The following is a 14,453-nucleotide window of genomic DNA, read 5'->3' on the forward strand; positions in this document are numbered from 1 at the left end:
CTAGGCAGTCTCACACTCAAGTACTAACCAGGCCCAACTCTGTTTAGCTTCTCAGATCAGACAGGATCAGGCATTGTCAGAGTGGTTTGGACATAAACAACAGTCTGGAAATGTGCGCCTTGCCTTGCCTTGCCTTGCCTTGCCTTGCCTTGCCTTGCCTTGCCTTGCCTTGCCTTGCCTTGCCTTGCCTTGCCTTGCCTTGCCTTGCCTTGCCTTGCCTTGCCTTGCCTTGCCTTGCCTTGCCTTGCGCCCAGAAGGAAAATTCTTGCCTTGCGAGCAGAAGGAAAATTCAAACAGATTTCTGCAAGAAGACAAAATAAAATGCTTACAGTACCTGGTATTCCTAGGCAGTCTCCCACTCAAGTACTAACCAGGCCCAACTCTGTTTAGCTTCTGAGATCAGACGGGATCAGGCGTTGTCAGAGTGGTTTGGCCATAAGCAACAGTTAGTTGGAAATGTGCCGTTTTTCTTGCCTTGCCTTGCGCCCAGAAGGAAAATTCTTGCGTTGCGAGCAGAAGGAAAATTCAAACAGATTTCTGCAAGGAGACAAAATAAAATGCTTACAGTACTTGGTATTCCTAGGCAGTCTCACACTCAAGTACTAACCAGGCCCAACTCTGTTTAGCTTCTCAGATCAGACAGGATCAGGCATTGTCAGAGTGGTTTGGACGTAAACAACAGTCTGGAAATGTGCGCCTTGCCTTGCCTTGCCTTGCCTTGCCTTGCCTTGCCTTGCCTTGCCTTGCCTTGCCTTGCCTTGCCTTGCCTTGCGCCCAGAAGGAAAATTCTTGCCTTGCGAGCAGAAGGAAAATTCAAACAGATTTCTGCAAGGAGACAAAATAAAATGCTTACAGTACTTGGTATTCCTAGGCAGTCTCACACTCAAGTACTAACCAGGCCCAACTCTGTTTAGCTTCTCAGATCAGACAGGATCAGGCATTGTCAGAGTGGTTTGGACGTAAACAACAGTCTGGAAATGTGCGCCTTGCCTTGCCTTGCCTTGCCTTGCCTTGCCTTGCCTTGCCTTGCCTTGCCTTGCCTTGCCTTGCCTTGCCTTGCCTTGCCTTGCCTTGCCTTGCCTTGCCTTGCCTTGCCTTGCCTTGCGCCCAGAAGGAAAATTCTTGCCTTGCGAGCAGAAGGAAAATTCAAACAGATTTCTGCAAGAAGACAAAATAAAATGCTTACAGTACCTGGTATTCCTAGGCAGTCTCCCACTCAAGTACTAACCAGGCCCAACTCTGTTTAGCTTCTGAGATCAGACAGGATCAGACGTTGTCAGAGTGGTTTGGCCATAAGCAACAGTTAGTTGGAAATGTGCCGTTTTTCTTGCCTTGCCTTGCGCCCAGAAGGAAAATTCTTGCCTTGCGAGCAGAAGGAAAATTCAAACAGATTTCTGCAAGGAGACAAAATAAAATGCTTACAGTACTTGGTATTCCTAGGCAGTCTCACACTCAAGTACTAACCAGGCCCAACTCTGTTTAGCTTCTCAGATCAGACAGGATCAGGCATTGTCAGAGTGGTTTGGACGTAAACAACAGTCTGGAAATGTGCGCCTTGCCTTGCCTTGCCTTGCCTTGCCTTGCCTTGCCTTGCCTTGCCTTGCCTTGCCTTGCCTTGCCTTGCCTTGCCTTGCCTTGCCTTGCCTTGCGCCCAGAAGGAAAATTCTTGCCTTGCGAGCAGAAGGAAAATTCAAACAGATTTCTGCAAGAAGACAAAATAAAATGCTTACAGTACCTGGTATTACTAGGCAGTCTCCCACTCAAGTACTAAACAGGCCCAACTCTGTTTAGTTTCTGAGATCTGACAGGATCAGGCGTTGTTAGAGTGGTTTGGCCGTAAGCAACAGCTTGTTGGAAATGTGCCATTTTTCTTGCCTTGCGATCAGAAGGAAAATTCTTGCCTTGCGACCAGAAGGAAAATTCAAACAGATTTCTGCAAGAAGACAAAATAAAATGCTTACAGTACCTGGTATTCCTAGGCAGTCTCCCACTCAAGTACTAACCAGGCCCAACTCTGTTTAGCTTCTGACATCAGACGGGATCAGGCGTTGTCAGAGTGGTTTGGCCATAAGCAACAGTTAGTTGGAAATGTGCCGTTTTTCTTGCCTTGCCTTGCCTTGCGCCCAGAAGGAAAATTCTTGCCTTGCGAGCAGAAGGAAAATTCAAACAGATTTCTGCTAGAAGACAAAATAAAATGCTTACAGTACCTGGTATTCCTAGGCAGTCTCCCACTCAAGTACTACCCAGGCCCAACTCTGTTTAGCTTCTGAGATCAGACGGGATCAGGCGTTGTCAGAGTGGTTTGGCCGTAAGCAACAGTTAGTTGGAAATGTGCCGTTTTTCTTGCCTTGCCTTGCGACCAGAAGGAAAATTCTTGCCTTGCGAGCAGAAGGAAAATTCAAACAGATTTCTGCAAGGAGACAAAATAAAATGCTTACAGTACCTGGTATTCCTAGGCAGTCTCACACTCAAGTACTAACCAGGCCCAACTCTCTTTAGCGTCTCAGATCAGACAGGATCAGGCATTGTCAGAGTGGTTTGGACGTAAACAACAGTCTGGAAATGTGCGCCGCGCCTTGCCTTGCCTTGCCTTGCCTTGCCTTGCCTTGCCTTGCCTTGCCTTGCCTTGCCTTGCCTTGCCTTGCCTTGCCTTGCCTTGCCTTGCGCCCAGAAGGAAAATTCTTGCCTTGCGAGCAGAAGGAAAATTCAAACAGATTTCTGCAAGAAGACAAAATAAAATGCTTACAGTACCTGGTATTCCTAGGCAGTCTCCCACTCAAGTACTAACCAGGCCCAACTCTGTTTAGCTTCTGAGATCAGACGGGATCAGGCGTTGTCAGAGTGGTTTGGCCATAAGCAACAGTTAGTTGGAAATGTGCCGTTTTTCTTGCCTTGCCTTGCGCCCAGAAGGAAAATTCTTGCCTTGCGAGCAGAAGGAAAATTCAAACAGATTTCTGCAAGGAGACAAAATAAAATGCTTACAGTACTTGGTATTCCTAGGCAGTCTCACACTCAAGTACTAACCAGGCCCAACTCTGTTTAGCTTCTCAGATCAGACAGGATCAGGCATTGTCAGAGTGGTTTGGACGTAAACAACAGTCTGGAAATGTGCGCCTTGCCTTGCCTTGCCTTGCCTTGCCTTGCCTTGCCTTGCCTTGCCTTGCCTTGCCTTGCCTTGCCTTGCCTTGCCTTGCCTTGCGCCCAGAAGGAAAATTCTTGCCTTGCGAGCAGAAGGAAAATTCAAACAGATTTCTGCAAGGAGACAAAATAAAATGCTTACAGTACTTGGTATTCCTAGGCAGTCTCACACTCAAGTACTAACCAGGCCCAACTCTGTTTAGCTTCTCAGATCAGACAGGATCAGGCATTGCCAGAGTGGTTTGGACGTAAACAACAGTCTGGAAATGTGCGCCTTGCCTTGCCTTGCCTTGCCTTGCCTTGCCTTGCCTTGCCTTGCCTTGCCTTGCCTTGCCTTGCCTTGCCTTGCCTTGCCTTGCCTTGCGCCCAGAAGGAAAATTCTTGCCTTGCGAGCAGAAGGAAAATTCAAACAGATTTCTGCAAGAAGACAAAATAAAATGCTTACAGTACCTGGTATTCCTAGGCAGTCTCCCACTCAAGTACTAACCAGGCCCAACTCTGTTTAGCTTCTGAGATCAGACAGGATCAGACGTTGTCAGAGTGGTTTGGCCATAAGCAACAGTTAGTTGGAAATGTGCCGTTTTTCTTGCCTTGCCTTGCGCCCAGAAGGAAAATTCTTGCCTTGCGAGCAGAAGGAAAATTCAAACAGATTTCTGCAAGGAGACAAAATAAAATGCTTACAGTACTTGGTATTCCTAGGCAGTCTCACACTCAAGTACTAACCAGGCCCAACTCTGTTTAGCTTCTCAGATCAGACAGGATCAGGCATTGTCAGAGTGGTTTGGACGTAAACAACAGTCTGGAAATGTGCGCCTTGCCTTGCCTTGCCTTGCCTTGCCTTGCCTTGCCTTGCCTTGCCTTGCCTTGCCTTGCCTTGCCTTGCCTTGCCTTGCCTTGCGCCCAGAAGGAAAATTCTTGCCTTGCGAGCAGAAGGAAAATTCAAACAGATTTCTGCAAGAAGACAAAATAAAATGCTTACAGTACCTGGTATTCCTAGGCAGTCTCCCACTCAAGTACTAACCAGGCCCAACTCTGTTTAGCTTCTGAGATCAGACAGGATCAGACGTTGTCAGAGTGGTTTGGCCATAAGCAACAGTTAGTTGGAAATGTGCCGTTTTTCTTGCCTTGCCTTGCGCCCAGAAGGAAAATTCTTGCCTTGCGAGCAGAAGGAAAATTCAAACAGATTTCTGCAAGGAGACAAAATAAAATGCTTACAGTACTTGGTATTCCTAGGCAGTCTCACACTCAAGTACTAACCAGGCCCAACTCTGTTTAGCTTCTCAGATCAGACAGGATCAGGCATTGTCAGAGTGGTTTGGACGTAAACAACAGTCTGGAAATGTGCGCCTTGCCTTGCCTTGCCTTGCCTTGCCTTGCCTTGCCTTGCCTTGCCTTGCCTTGCCTTGCCTTGCCTTGCCTTGCCTTGCCTTGCGCCCAGAAGGAAAATTCTTGCCTTGCGAGCAGAAGGAAAATTCAAACAGATTTCTGCAAGAAGACAAAATAAAATGCTTACAGTACCTGGTATTCCTAGGCAGTCTCCCACTCAAGTACTAACCAGGCCCAACTCTGTTTAGCTTCTGAGATCAGACGGGATCAGGCGTTGTCAGAGTGGTTTGGCCATAAGCAACAGTTAGTTGGAAATGTGCCGTTTTTCTTGCCTTGCCTTGCGCCCAGAAGGAAAATTCTTGCCTTGCGAGCAGAAGGAAAATTCAAACAGATTTCTGCAAGGAGACAAAATAAAATGCTTACAGTACTTGGTATTCCTAGGCAGTCTCACACTCAAGTACTAACCAGGCCCAACTCTGTTTAGCTTCTCAGATCAGACAGGATCAGGCATTGTCAGAGTGGTTTGGACGTAAACAACAGTCTGGAAATGTGTGCCTTGCCTTGCCTTGCCTTGCCTTGCCTTGCCTTGCCTTGCCTTGCCTTGCCTTGCCTTGCCTTGCCTTGCGCCCAGAAGGAAAATTCTTGCCTTGCGAGCAGAAGGAAAATTCAAACAGATTTCTGCAAGGAGACAAAATAAAATGCTTACAGTACTTGGTATTCCTAGGCAGTCTCACACTCAAGTACTAACCAGGCCCAACTCTGTTTAGCTTCTCAGATCAGACAGGATCAGGCATTGTCAGAGTGGTTTGGACGTAAACAACAGTCTGGAAATGTGCGCCTTGCCTTGCCTTGCCTTGCCTTGCCTTGCCTTGCCTTGCCTTGCCTTGCCTTGCCTTGCCTTGCCTTGCCTTGCCTTGCCTTGCCTTGCCTTGCCTTGCCTTGCCTTGCGCCCAGAAGGAAAATTCTTGCCTTGCGAGCAGAAGGAAAATTCAAACAGATTTCTGCAAGAAGACAAAATAAAATGCTTACAGTACCTGGTATTCCTAGGCAGTCTCCCACTCAAGTACTAACCAGGCCCAACTCTGTTTAGCTTCTGAGATCAGACAGGATCAGACGTTGTCAGAGTGGTTTGGCCATAAGCAACAGTTAGTTGGAAATGTGCCGTTTTTCTTGCCTTGCCTTGCGCCCAGAAGGAAAATTCTTGCCTTGCGAGCAGAAGGAAAATTCAAACAGATTTCTGCAAGGAGACAAAATAAAATGCTTACAGTACTTGGTATTCCTAGGCAGTCTCACACTCAAGTACTAACCAGGCCCAACTCTGTTTAGCTTCTCAGATCAGACAGGATCAGGCATTGTCAGAGTGGTTTGGACGTAAACAACAGTCTGGAAATGTGCGCCTTGCCTTGCCTTGCCTTGCCTTGCCTTGCCTTGCCTTGCCTTGCCTTGCCTTGCCTTGCCTTGCCTTGCCTTGCCTTGCCTTGCCTTGCCTTGCCTTGCCTTGCCTTGCGCCCAGAAGGAAAATTCTTGCCTTGCGAGCAGAAGGAAAATTCAAACAGATTTCTGCAAGAAGACAAAATAAAATGCTTACAGTACCTGGTATTACTAGGCAGTCTCCCACTCAAGTACTAAACAGGCCCAACTCTGTTTAGTTTCTGAGATCTGACAGGATCAGGCGCTGTTAGAGTGGTTTGGCCGTAAGCAACAGCTTGTTGGAAATGTGCCATTTTTCTTGCCTTGCGATCAGAAGGAAAATTCTTGCCTTGCGACCAGAAGGAAAATTCAAACAGATTTCTGCAAGAAGACAAAATAAAATGCTTACAGTACCTGGTATTCCTAGGCAGTCTCCCACTCAAGTACTAACCAGGCCCAACTCTGTTTAGCTTCTGACATCAGACGGGATCAGGCGTTGTCAGAGTGGTTTGGCCATAAGCAACAGTTAGTTGGAAATGTGCCGTTTTTCTTGCCTTGCCTTGCCTTGCGCCCAGAAGGAAAATTCTTGCCTTGCGAGCAGAAGGAAAATTCAAACAGATTTCTGCTAGAAGACAAAATAAAATGCTTACAGTACCTGGTATTCCTAGGCAGTCTCCCACTCAAGTACTACCCAGGCCCAACTCTGTTTAGCTTCTGAGATCAGACGGGATCAGGCGTTGTCAGAGTGGTTTGGCCGTAAGCAACAGTTAGTTGGAAATGTGCCGTTTTTCTTGCCTTGCCTTGCGACCAGAAGGAAAATTCTTGCCTTGCGAGCAGAAGGAAAATTCAAACAGATTTCTGCAAGGAGACAAAATAAAATGCTTACAGTACCTGGTATTCCTAGGCAGTCTCACACTCAAGTACTAACCAGGCCCAACTCTCTTTAGCGTCTCAGATCAGACAGGATCAGGCATTGTCAGAGTGGTTTGGACGTAAACAACAGTCTGGAAATGTGCGCCTTGCCTTGCCTTGCCTTGCCTTGCCTTGCCTTGCCTTGCCTTGCCTTGCCTTGCCTTGCCTTGCCTTGCCTTGCCTTGCCTTGCCTTGCGCCCAGAAGGAAAATTCTTGCCTTGCGAGCAGAAGGAAAATTCAAACAGATTTCTGCAAGAAGACAAAATAAAATGCTTACAGTACCTGGTATTCCTAGGCAGTCTCCCACTCAAGTACTAACCAGGCCCAACTCTGTTTAGCTTCTGAGATCAGACGGGATCAGGCGTTGTCAGAGTGGTTTGGCCATAAGCAACAGTTAGTTGGAAATGTGCCGTTTTTCTTGCCTTGCCTTGCGCCCAGAAGGAAAATTCTTGCCTTGCGAGCAGAAGGAAAATTCAAACAGATTTCTGCAAGGAGACAAAATAAAATGCTTACAGTACTTGGTATTCCTAGGCAGTCTCACACTCAAGTACTAACCAGGCCCAACTCTGTTTAGCTTCTCAGATCAGACAGGATCAGGCATTGTCAGAGTGGTTTGGACGTAAACAACAGTCTGGAAATGTGCGCCTTGCCTTGCCTTGCCTTGCCTTGCCTTGCCTTGCCTTGCCTTGCCTTGCCTTGCCTTGCCTTGCCTTGCCTTGCCTTGCCTTGCCTTGCCTTGCCTTGCCTTGCCTTGCCTTGCCTTGCCTTGCGCCCAGAAGGAAAATTCTTGCCTTGCGAGCAGAAGGAAAATTCAAACAGATTTCTGCAAGAAGACAAAATAAAATGCTTACAGTACCTGGTATTCCTAGGCAGTCTCCCACTCAAGTACTAACCAGGCCCAACTCTGTTTAGCTTCTGAGATCAGACAGGATCAGACGTTGTCAGAGTGGTTTGGCCATAAGCAACAGTTAGTTGGAAATGTGCCGTTTTTCTTGCCTTGCCTTGCGCCCAGAAGGAAAATTCTTGCCTTGCGAGCAGAAGGAAAATTCAAACAGATTTCTGCAAGGAGACAAAATAAAATGCTTACAGTACTTGGTATTCCTAGGCAGTCTCACACTCAAGTACTAACCAGGCCCAACTCTGTTTAGCTTCTCAGATCAGACAGGATCAGGCATTGTCAGAGTGGTTTGGACGTAAACAACAGTCTGGAAATGTGCGCCTTGCCTTGCCTTGCCTTGCCTTGCCTTGCCTTGCCTTGCCTTGCCTCGCCTCGCCTTGCCTTGCCTTGCCTTGCCTTGCCTTGCCTTGCGCCCAGAAGGAAAATTCTTGCCTTGCGAGCAGAAGGAAAATTCAAACAGATTTCTGCAAGAAGACAAAATAAAATGCTTACAGTACCTGGTATTCCTAGGCAGTCTCCCACTCAAGTACTAACCAGGCCCAACTCTGTTTAGCTTCTGAGATCAGACGGGATCAGGCGTTGTCAGAGTGGTTTGGCCATAAGCAACAGTTAGTTGGAAATGTGCCGTTTTTCTTGCCTTGCCTTGCGCCCAGAAGGAAAATTCTTGCCTTGCGAGCAGAAGGAAAATTCAAACAGATTTCTGCAAGGAGACAAAATAAAATGCTTACAGTACTTGGTATTCCTAGGCAGTCTCACACTCAAGTACTAACCAGGCCCAACTCTGTTTAGCTTCTCAGATCAGACAGGATCAGGCATTGTCAGAGTGGTTTGGACGTAAACAACAGTCTGGAAATGTGTGCCTTGCCTTGCCTTGCCTTGCCTTGCCTTGCCTTGCCTTGCCTTGCCTTGCCTTGCGCCCAGAAGGAAAATTCTTGCCTTGCGAGCAGAAGGAAAATTCAAACAGATTTCTGCAAGGAGACAAAATAAAATGCTTACAGTACTTGGTATTCCTAGGCAGTCTCACACTCAAGTACTAACCAGGCCCAACTCTGTTTAGCTTCTCAGATCAGACAGGATCAGGCATTGTCAGAGTGGTTTGGACGTAAACAACAGTCTGGAAATGTGCGCCTTGCCTTGCCTTGCCTTGCCTTGCCTTGCCTTGCCTTGCCTTGCCTTGCCTTGCCTTGCCTTGCCTTGCCTTGCCTTGCCTTGCCTTGCCTTGCCTTGCGCCCAGAAGGAAAATTCTTGCCTTGCGAGCAGAAGGAAAATTCAAACAGATTTCTGCAAGAAGACAAAATAAAATGCTTACAGTACCTGGTATTCCTAGGCAGTCTCCCACTCAAGTATTAACCAGGCCCAACTCTGTTTAGCTTCTGAGATCAGACGGGATCAGGCGTTGTCAGAGTGGTTTGGCCATAAGCAACAGTTAGTTGGAAATGTGCCGTTTTTCTTGCCTTGCCTTGCGCCCAGAAGGAAAATTCTTGCGTTGCGAGCAGAAGGAAAATTCAAACAGATTTCTGCAAGGAGACAAAATAAAATGCTTACAGTACTTGGTATTCCTAGGCAGTCTCACACTCAAGTACTAACCAGGCCCAACTCTGTTTAGCTTCTCAGATCAGACAGGATCAGGCATTGTCAGAGTGGTTTGGACGTAAACAACAGTCTGGAAATGTGTGCCTTGCCTTGCCTTGCCTTGCCTTGCCTTGCCTTGCCTTGCCTTGCCTTGCCTTGCCTTGCGCCCAGAAGGAAAATTCTTGCCTTGCGAGCAGAAGGAAAATTCAAACAGATTTCTGCAAGGAGACAAAATAAAATGCTTACAGTACTTGGTATTCCTAGGCAGTCTCACACTCAAGTACTAACCAGGCCCAACTCTGTTTAGCTTCTCAGATCAGACAGGATCAGGCATTGTCAGAGTGGTTTGGACGTAAACAACAGTCTGGAAATGTGCGCCTTGCCTTGCCTTGCCTTGCCTTGCCTTGCCTTGCCTTGCCTTGCCTTGCCTTGCCTTGCCTTGCCTTGCCTTGCCTTGCCTTGCCTTGCCTTGCCTTGCCTTGCGCCCAGAAGGAAAATTCTTGCCTTGCGAGCAGAAGGAAAATTCAAACAGATTTCTGCAAGAAGACAAAATAAAATGCTTACAGTACCTGGTATTCCTAGGCAGTCTCCCACTCAAGTACTAACCAGGCCCAACTCTGTTTAGCTTCTGAGATCAGACAGGATCAGACGTTGTCAGAGTGGTTTGGCCATAAGCAACAGTTAGTTGGAAATGTGCCGTTTTTCTTGCCTTGCCTTGCGCCCAGAAGGAAAATTCTTGCCTTGCGAGCAGAAGGAAAATTCAAACAGATTTCTGCAAGGAGACAAAATAAAATGCTTACAGTACTTGGTATTCCTAGGCAGTCTCACACTCAAGTACTAACCAGGCCCAACTCTGTTTAGCTTCTCAGATCAGACAGGATCAGGCATTGTCAGAGTGGTTTGGACGTAAACAACAGTCTGGAAATGTGCGCCTTGCCTTGCCTTGCCTTGCCTTGCCTTGCCTTGCCTTGCCTTGCCTTGCCTTGCCTTGCCTTGCCTTGCCTTGCCTTGCCTTGCCTTGCCTTGCCTTGCCTTGCCTTGCCTTGCCTTGCGCCCAGAAGGAAAATTCTTGCCTTGCGAGCAGAAGGAAAATTCAAACAGATTTCTGCAAGAAGACAAAATAAAATGCTTACAGTACCTGGTATTCCTAGGCAGTCTCCCACTCAAGTACTAACCAGGCCCAACTCTGTTTAGCTTCTGAGATCAGACAGGATCAGACGTTGTCAGAGTGGTTTGGCCATAAGCAACAGTTAGTTGGAAATGTGCCGTTTTTCTTGCCTTGCCTTGCGCCCAGAAGGAAAATTCTTGCCTTGCGAGCAGAAGGAAAATTCAAACAGATTTCTGCAAGGAGACAAAATAAAATGCTTACAGTACTTGGTATTCCTAGGCAGTCTCACACTCAAGTACTAACCAGGCCCAACTCTGTTTAGCTTCTCAGATCAGACAGGATCAGGCATTGTCAGAGTGGTTTGGACGTAAACAACAGTCTGGAAATGTGCGCCTTGCCTTGCCTTGCCTTGCCTTGCCTTGCCTTGCCTTGCCTTGCCTTGCCTTGCCTTGCCTTGCCTTGCCTTGCCTTGCCTTGCCTTGCCTTGCCTTGCCTTGCCTTGCCTTGCCTTGCCTTGCCTTGCCTTGCGCCCAGAAGGAAAATTCTTGCCTTGCGAGCAGAAGGAAAATTCAAACAGATTTCTGCAAGAAGACAAAATAAAATGCTTACAGTACCTGGTATTACTAGGCAGTCTCCCACTCAAGTACTAAACAGGCCCAACTCTGTTTAGTTTCTGAGATCTGACAGGATCAGGCGTTGTTAGAGTGGTTTGGCCGTAAGCAACAGCTTGTTGGAAATGTGCCATTTTTCTTGCCTTGCGATCAGAAGGAAAATTCTTGCCTTGCGACCAGAAGGAAAATTCAAACAGATTTCTGCAAGAAGACAAAATAAAATGCTTACAGTACCTGGTATTCCTAGGCAGTCTCCCACTCAAGTACTAACCAGGCCCAACTCTGTTTAGCTTCTGACATCAGACGGGATCAGGCGTTGTCAGAGTGGTTTGGCCATAAGCAACAGTTAGTTGGAAATGTGCCGTTTTTCTTGCCTTGCCTTGCCTTGCGCCCAGAAGGAAAATTCTTGCCTTGCGAGCAGAAGGAAAATTCAAACAGATTTCTGCTAGAAGACAAAATAAAATGCTTACAGTACCTGGTATTCCTAGGCAGTCTCCCACTCAAGTACTACCCAGGCCCAACTCTGTTTAGCTTCTGAGATCAGACGGGATCAGGCGTTGTCAGAGTGGTTTGGCCGTAAGCAACAGTTAGTTGGAAATGTGCCGTTTTTCTTGCCTTGCCTTGCGACCAGAAGGAAAATTCTTGCCTTGCGAGCAGAAGGAAAATTCAAACAGATTTCTGCAAGGAGACAAAATAAAATGCTTACAGTACCTGGTATTCCTAGGCAGTCTCACACTCAAGTACTAACCAGGCCCAACTCTCTTTAGCGTCTCAGATCAGACAGGATCAGGCATTGTCAGAGTGGTTTGGACGTAAACAACAGTCTGGAAATGTGCGCCTTGCCTTGCCTTGCCTTGCCTTGCCTTGCCTTGCCTTGCCTTGCCTTGCCTTGCCTTGCCTTGCCTTGCCTTGCCTTGCCTTGCCTTGCCTTGCCTTGCCTTGCGCCCAGAAGGAAAATTCTTGCCTTGCGAGCAGAAGGAAAATTCAAACAGATTTCTGCAAGAAGACAAAATAAAATGCTTACAGTACCTGGTATTCCTAGGCAGTCTCCCACTCAAGTACTAACCAGGCCCAACTCTGTTTAGCTTCTGAGATCAGACGGGATCAGGCGTTGTCAGAGTGGTTTGGCCATAAGCAACAGTTAGTTGGAAATGTGCCGTTTTTCTTGCCTTGCCTTGCGCCCAGAAGGAAAATTCTTGCCTTGCGAGCAGAAGGAAAATTCAAACAGATTTCTGCAAGGAGACAAAATAAAATGCTTACAGTACTTGGTATTCCTAGGCAGTCTCACACTCAAGTACTAACCAGGCCCAACTCTGTTTAGCTTCTCAGATCAGACAGGATCAGGCATTGTCAGAGTGGTTTGGACGTAAACAACAGTCTGGAAATGTGTGCCTTGCCTTGCCTTGCCTTGCCTTGCCTTGCCTTGCCTTGCCTTGCCTTGCCTTGCCTTGCCTTGCGCCCAGAAGGAAAATTCTTGCCTTGCGAGCAGAAGGAAAATTCAAACAGATTTCTGCAAGAAGACAAAATAAAATGCTTACAGTACCTGGTATTCCTAGGCAGTCTCCCACTCAAGTACTAACCAGGCCCAACTCTGTTTAGCTTCTGAGATCAGACAGGATCAGACGTTGTCAGAGTGGTTTGGCCATAAGCAACAGTTAGTTGGAAATGTGCCGTTTTTCTTGCCTTGCCTTGCGCCCAGAAGGAAAATTCTTGCCTTGCGAGCAGAAGGAAAATTCAAACAGATTTCTGCAAGGAGACAAAATAAAATGCTTACAGTACTTGGTATTCCTAGGCAGTCTCACACTCAAGTACTAACCAGGCCCAACTCTGTTTAGCTTCTCAGATCAGACAGGATCAGGCATTGTCAGAGTGGTTTGGACGTAAACAACAGTCTGGAAATGTGCGCCTTGCCTTGCCTTGCCTTGCCTTGCCTTGCCTTGCCTTGCCTTGCCTTGCCTTGCCTTGCCTTGCCTTGCCTTGCCTTGCCTTGCCTTGCGCCCAGAAGGAAAATTCTTGCCTTGCGAGCAGAAGGAAAATTCAAACAGATTTCTGCAAGAAGACAAAATAAAATGCTTACAGTACCTGGTATTACTAGGCAGTCTCCCACTCAAGTACTAAACAGGCCCAACTCTGTTTAGTTTCTGAGATCTGACAGGATCAGGCGTTGTTAGAGTGGTTTGGCCGTAAGCAACAGCTTGTTGGAAATGTGCCATTTTTCTTGCCTTGCGATCAGAAGGAAAATTCTTGCCTTGCGACCAGAAGGAAAATTCAAACAGATTTCTGCAAGAAGACAAAATAAAATGCTTACAGTACCTGGTATTCCTAGGCAGTCTCCCACTCAAGTACTAACCAGGCCCAACTCTGTTTAGCTTCTGACATCAGACGGGATCAGGCGTTGTCAGAGTGGTTTGGCCATAAGCAACAGTTAGTTGGAAATGTGCCGTTTTTCTTGCCTTGCCTTGCCTTGCGCCCAGAAGGAAAATTCTTGCCTTGCGAGCAGAAGGAAAATTCAAACAGATTTCTGCTAGAAGACAAAATAAAATGCTTACAGTACCTGGTATTCCTAGGCAGTCTCCCACTCAAGTACTAACCAGGCCCAACTCTGTTTAGCTTCTGAGATCAGACGGGATCAGGCGTTGTCAGAGTGGTTTGGCCGTAAGCAACAGTTAGTTGGAAATGTGCCGTTTTTCTTGCCTTGCCTTGCGACCAGAAGGAAAATTCTTGCCTTGCGAGCAGAAGGAAAATTCAAACAGATTTCTGCAAGGAGACAAAATAAAATGCTTACAGTACCTGGTATTCCTAGGCAGTCTCACACTCAATTACTAACCAGGCCCAACTCTCTTTAGCGTCTCAGATCAGACAGGATCAGGCATTGTCAGAGTGGTTTGGACGTAAACAACAGTCTGGAAATGTGCGCCTTGCCTTGCCTTGCCTTGCCTTGCCTTGCCTTGCCTTGCCTTGCCTTGCCTTGCCTTGCCTTGCCTTGCCTTGCCTTGCCTTGCCTTGCCTTGCCTTGCCTTGCCTTGCCTTGCCTTGCGCCCAGAAGGAAAATTCTTGCCTTGCGAGCAGAAGGAAAATTCAAACAGATTTCTGCAAGAAGACAAAATAAAATGCTTACAGTACCTGGTATTCCTAGGCAGTCTCCCACTCAAGTACTAACCAGGCCCAACTCTGTTTAGCTTCTGAGATCAGACGGGATCAGGCGTTGTCAGAGTGGTTTGGCCATAAGCAACAGTTAGTTGGAAATGTGCCGTTTTTCTTGCCTTGCCTTGCGCCCAGAAGGAAAATTCTTGCCTTGCGAGCAGAAGGAAAATTCAAACAGATTTCTGCAAGGAGACAAAATAAAATGCTTACAGTACTTGGTATTCCTAGGCAGTCTCACACTCAAGTACTAACCAGGCCCAACTCTGTTTAGCTTCTCAGATCAGACAGGATCAGGCATTGTCAGAGTGGTTTGGACGTAAACAACAGTCTGGAA

The 14,453-nt window shown here is 47.1% G+C and overlaps 11 non-coding genes and 17 pseudogenes across 11 annotated transcripts; all 28 read right to left on the bottom strand.

The window, feature by feature from the left end:
* Positions 1-322: 322 nt before the first annotated feature.
* LOC132876892 (5S ribosomal RNA) lies at positions 323-441 on the bottom strand. The gene has a single exon (XR_009652589.1). It is a non-coding gene; the product is annotated as a 5S ribosomal RNA (ribosomal RNA).
* Positions 442-1,179: 738 nt separating this feature from the next.
* Positions 1,180-1,298, bottom strand: LOC132878689 (5S ribosomal RNA; annotated as a pseudogene).
* Positions 1,299-1,723: 425 nt separating this feature from the next.
* On the bottom strand, positions 1,724-1,842 carry LOC132879913 (5S ribosomal RNA; annotated as a pseudogene).
* Positions 1,843-1,954: 112 nt separating this feature from the next.
* LOC132878353 (5S ribosomal RNA) lies at positions 1,955-2,073 on the bottom strand (annotated as a pseudogene).
* A 122-nt stretch (positions 2,074-2,195) lies between these two features.
* On the bottom strand, positions 2,196-2,314 carry LOC132878480 (5S ribosomal RNA). Its single transcript, XR_009653734.1, has one exon. It is a non-coding gene; the product is annotated as a 5S ribosomal RNA (ribosomal RNA).
* Positions 2,315-2,739: 425 nt separating this feature from the next.
* LOC132876893 (5S ribosomal RNA) lies at positions 2,740-2,858 on the bottom strand. The gene has a single exon (XR_009652590.1). It is a non-coding gene; the product is annotated as a 5S ribosomal RNA (ribosomal RNA).
* Positions 2,859-3,576: 718 nt separating this feature from the next.
* Positions 3,577-3,695, bottom strand: LOC132878690 (5S ribosomal RNA; annotated as a pseudogene).
* A 415-nt stretch (positions 3,696-4,110) lies between these two features.
* Positions 4,111-4,229, bottom strand: LOC132878691 (5S ribosomal RNA; annotated as a pseudogene).
* Positions 4,230-4,644: 415 nt separating this feature from the next.
* On the bottom strand, positions 4,645-4,763 carry LOC132876894 (5S ribosomal RNA). Its single transcript, XR_009652591.1, has one exon. It is a non-coding gene; the product is annotated as a 5S ribosomal RNA (ribosomal RNA).
* A 723-nt stretch (positions 4,764-5,486) lies between these two features.
* LOC132878692 (5S ribosomal RNA) lies at positions 5,487-5,605 on the bottom strand (annotated as a pseudogene).
* Positions 5,606-6,045: 440 nt separating this feature from the next.
* LOC132879886 (5S ribosomal RNA) lies at positions 6,046-6,164 on the bottom strand (annotated as a pseudogene).
* Positions 6,165-6,276: 112 nt separating this feature from the next.
* LOC132878354 (5S ribosomal RNA) lies at positions 6,277-6,395 on the bottom strand (annotated as a pseudogene).
* Positions 6,396-6,517: 122 nt separating this feature from the next.
* On the bottom strand, positions 6,518-6,636 carry LOC132878599 (5S ribosomal RNA). The gene has a single exon (XR_009653746.1). It is a non-coding gene; the product is annotated as a 5S ribosomal RNA (ribosomal RNA).
* Positions 6,637-7,056: 420 nt separating this feature from the next.
* LOC132876895 (5S ribosomal RNA) lies at positions 7,057-7,175 on the bottom strand. Its single transcript, XR_009652592.1, has one exon. It is a non-coding gene; the product is annotated as a 5S ribosomal RNA (ribosomal RNA).
* Positions 7,176-7,630: 455 nt separating this feature from the next.
* LOC132878693 (5S ribosomal RNA) lies at positions 7,631-7,749 on the bottom strand (annotated as a pseudogene).
* Positions 7,750-8,169: 420 nt separating this feature from the next.
* Positions 8,170-8,288, bottom strand: LOC132876896 (5S ribosomal RNA). Its single transcript, XR_009652593.1, has one exon. It is a non-coding gene; the product is annotated as a 5S ribosomal RNA (ribosomal RNA).
* A 698-nt stretch (positions 8,289-8,986) lies between these two features.
* LOC132878152 (5S ribosomal RNA) lies at positions 8,987-9,105 on the bottom strand (annotated as a pseudogene).
* Positions 9,106-9,813: 708 nt separating this feature from the next.
* On the bottom strand, positions 9,814-9,932 carry LOC132878694 (5S ribosomal RNA; annotated as a pseudogene).
* Positions 9,933-10,382: 450 nt separating this feature from the next.
* LOC132878695 (5S ribosomal RNA) lies at positions 10,383-10,501 on the bottom strand (annotated as a pseudogene).
* Positions 10,502-10,966: 465 nt separating this feature from the next.
* LOC132879914 (5S ribosomal RNA) lies at positions 10,967-11,085 on the bottom strand (annotated as a pseudogene).
* A 112-nt stretch (positions 11,086-11,197) lies between these two features.
* Positions 11,198-11,316, bottom strand: LOC132878355 (5S ribosomal RNA; annotated as a pseudogene).
* Positions 11,317-11,438: 122 nt separating this feature from the next.
* Positions 11,439-11,557, bottom strand: LOC132878715 (5S ribosomal RNA). Its single transcript, XR_009653757.1, has one exon. It is a non-coding gene; the product is annotated as a 5S ribosomal RNA (ribosomal RNA).
* Positions 11,558-11,992: 435 nt separating this feature from the next.
* LOC132876897 (5S ribosomal RNA) lies at positions 11,993-12,111 on the bottom strand. Its single transcript, XR_009652594.1, has one exon. It is a non-coding gene; the product is annotated as a 5S ribosomal RNA (ribosomal RNA).
* Positions 12,112-12,506: 395 nt separating this feature from the next.
* LOC132878696 (5S ribosomal RNA) lies at positions 12,507-12,625 on the bottom strand (annotated as a pseudogene).
* A 420-nt stretch (positions 12,626-13,045) lies between these two features.
* On the bottom strand, positions 13,046-13,164 carry LOC132879915 (5S ribosomal RNA; annotated as a pseudogene).
* A 112-nt stretch (positions 13,165-13,276) lies between these two features.
* Positions 13,277-13,395, bottom strand: LOC132878356 (5S ribosomal RNA; annotated as a pseudogene).
* A 122-nt stretch (positions 13,396-13,517) lies between these two features.
* LOC132876401 (5S ribosomal RNA) lies at positions 13,518-13,636 on the bottom strand. The gene has a single exon (XR_009652120.1). It is a non-coding gene; the product is annotated as a 5S ribosomal RNA (ribosomal RNA).
* Positions 13,637-14,086: 450 nt separating this feature from the next.
* LOC132876898 (5S ribosomal RNA) lies at positions 14,087-14,205 on the bottom strand. Its single transcript, XR_009652595.1, has one exon. It is a non-coding gene; the product is annotated as a 5S ribosomal RNA (ribosomal RNA).
* Between the last annotated feature and the right edge of the window lie 248 nt (positions 14,206-14,453).

Source organism: Neoarius graeffei (assembly GCF_027579695.1).
Source record: "Neoarius graeffei isolate fNeoGra1 chromosome 18 unlocalized genomic scaffold, fNeoGra1.pri SUPER_18_unloc_1, whole genome shotgun sequence".
NCBI lineage: Eukaryota > Metazoa > Chordata > Actinopteri > Siluriformes > Ariidae > Neoarius > Neoarius graeffei.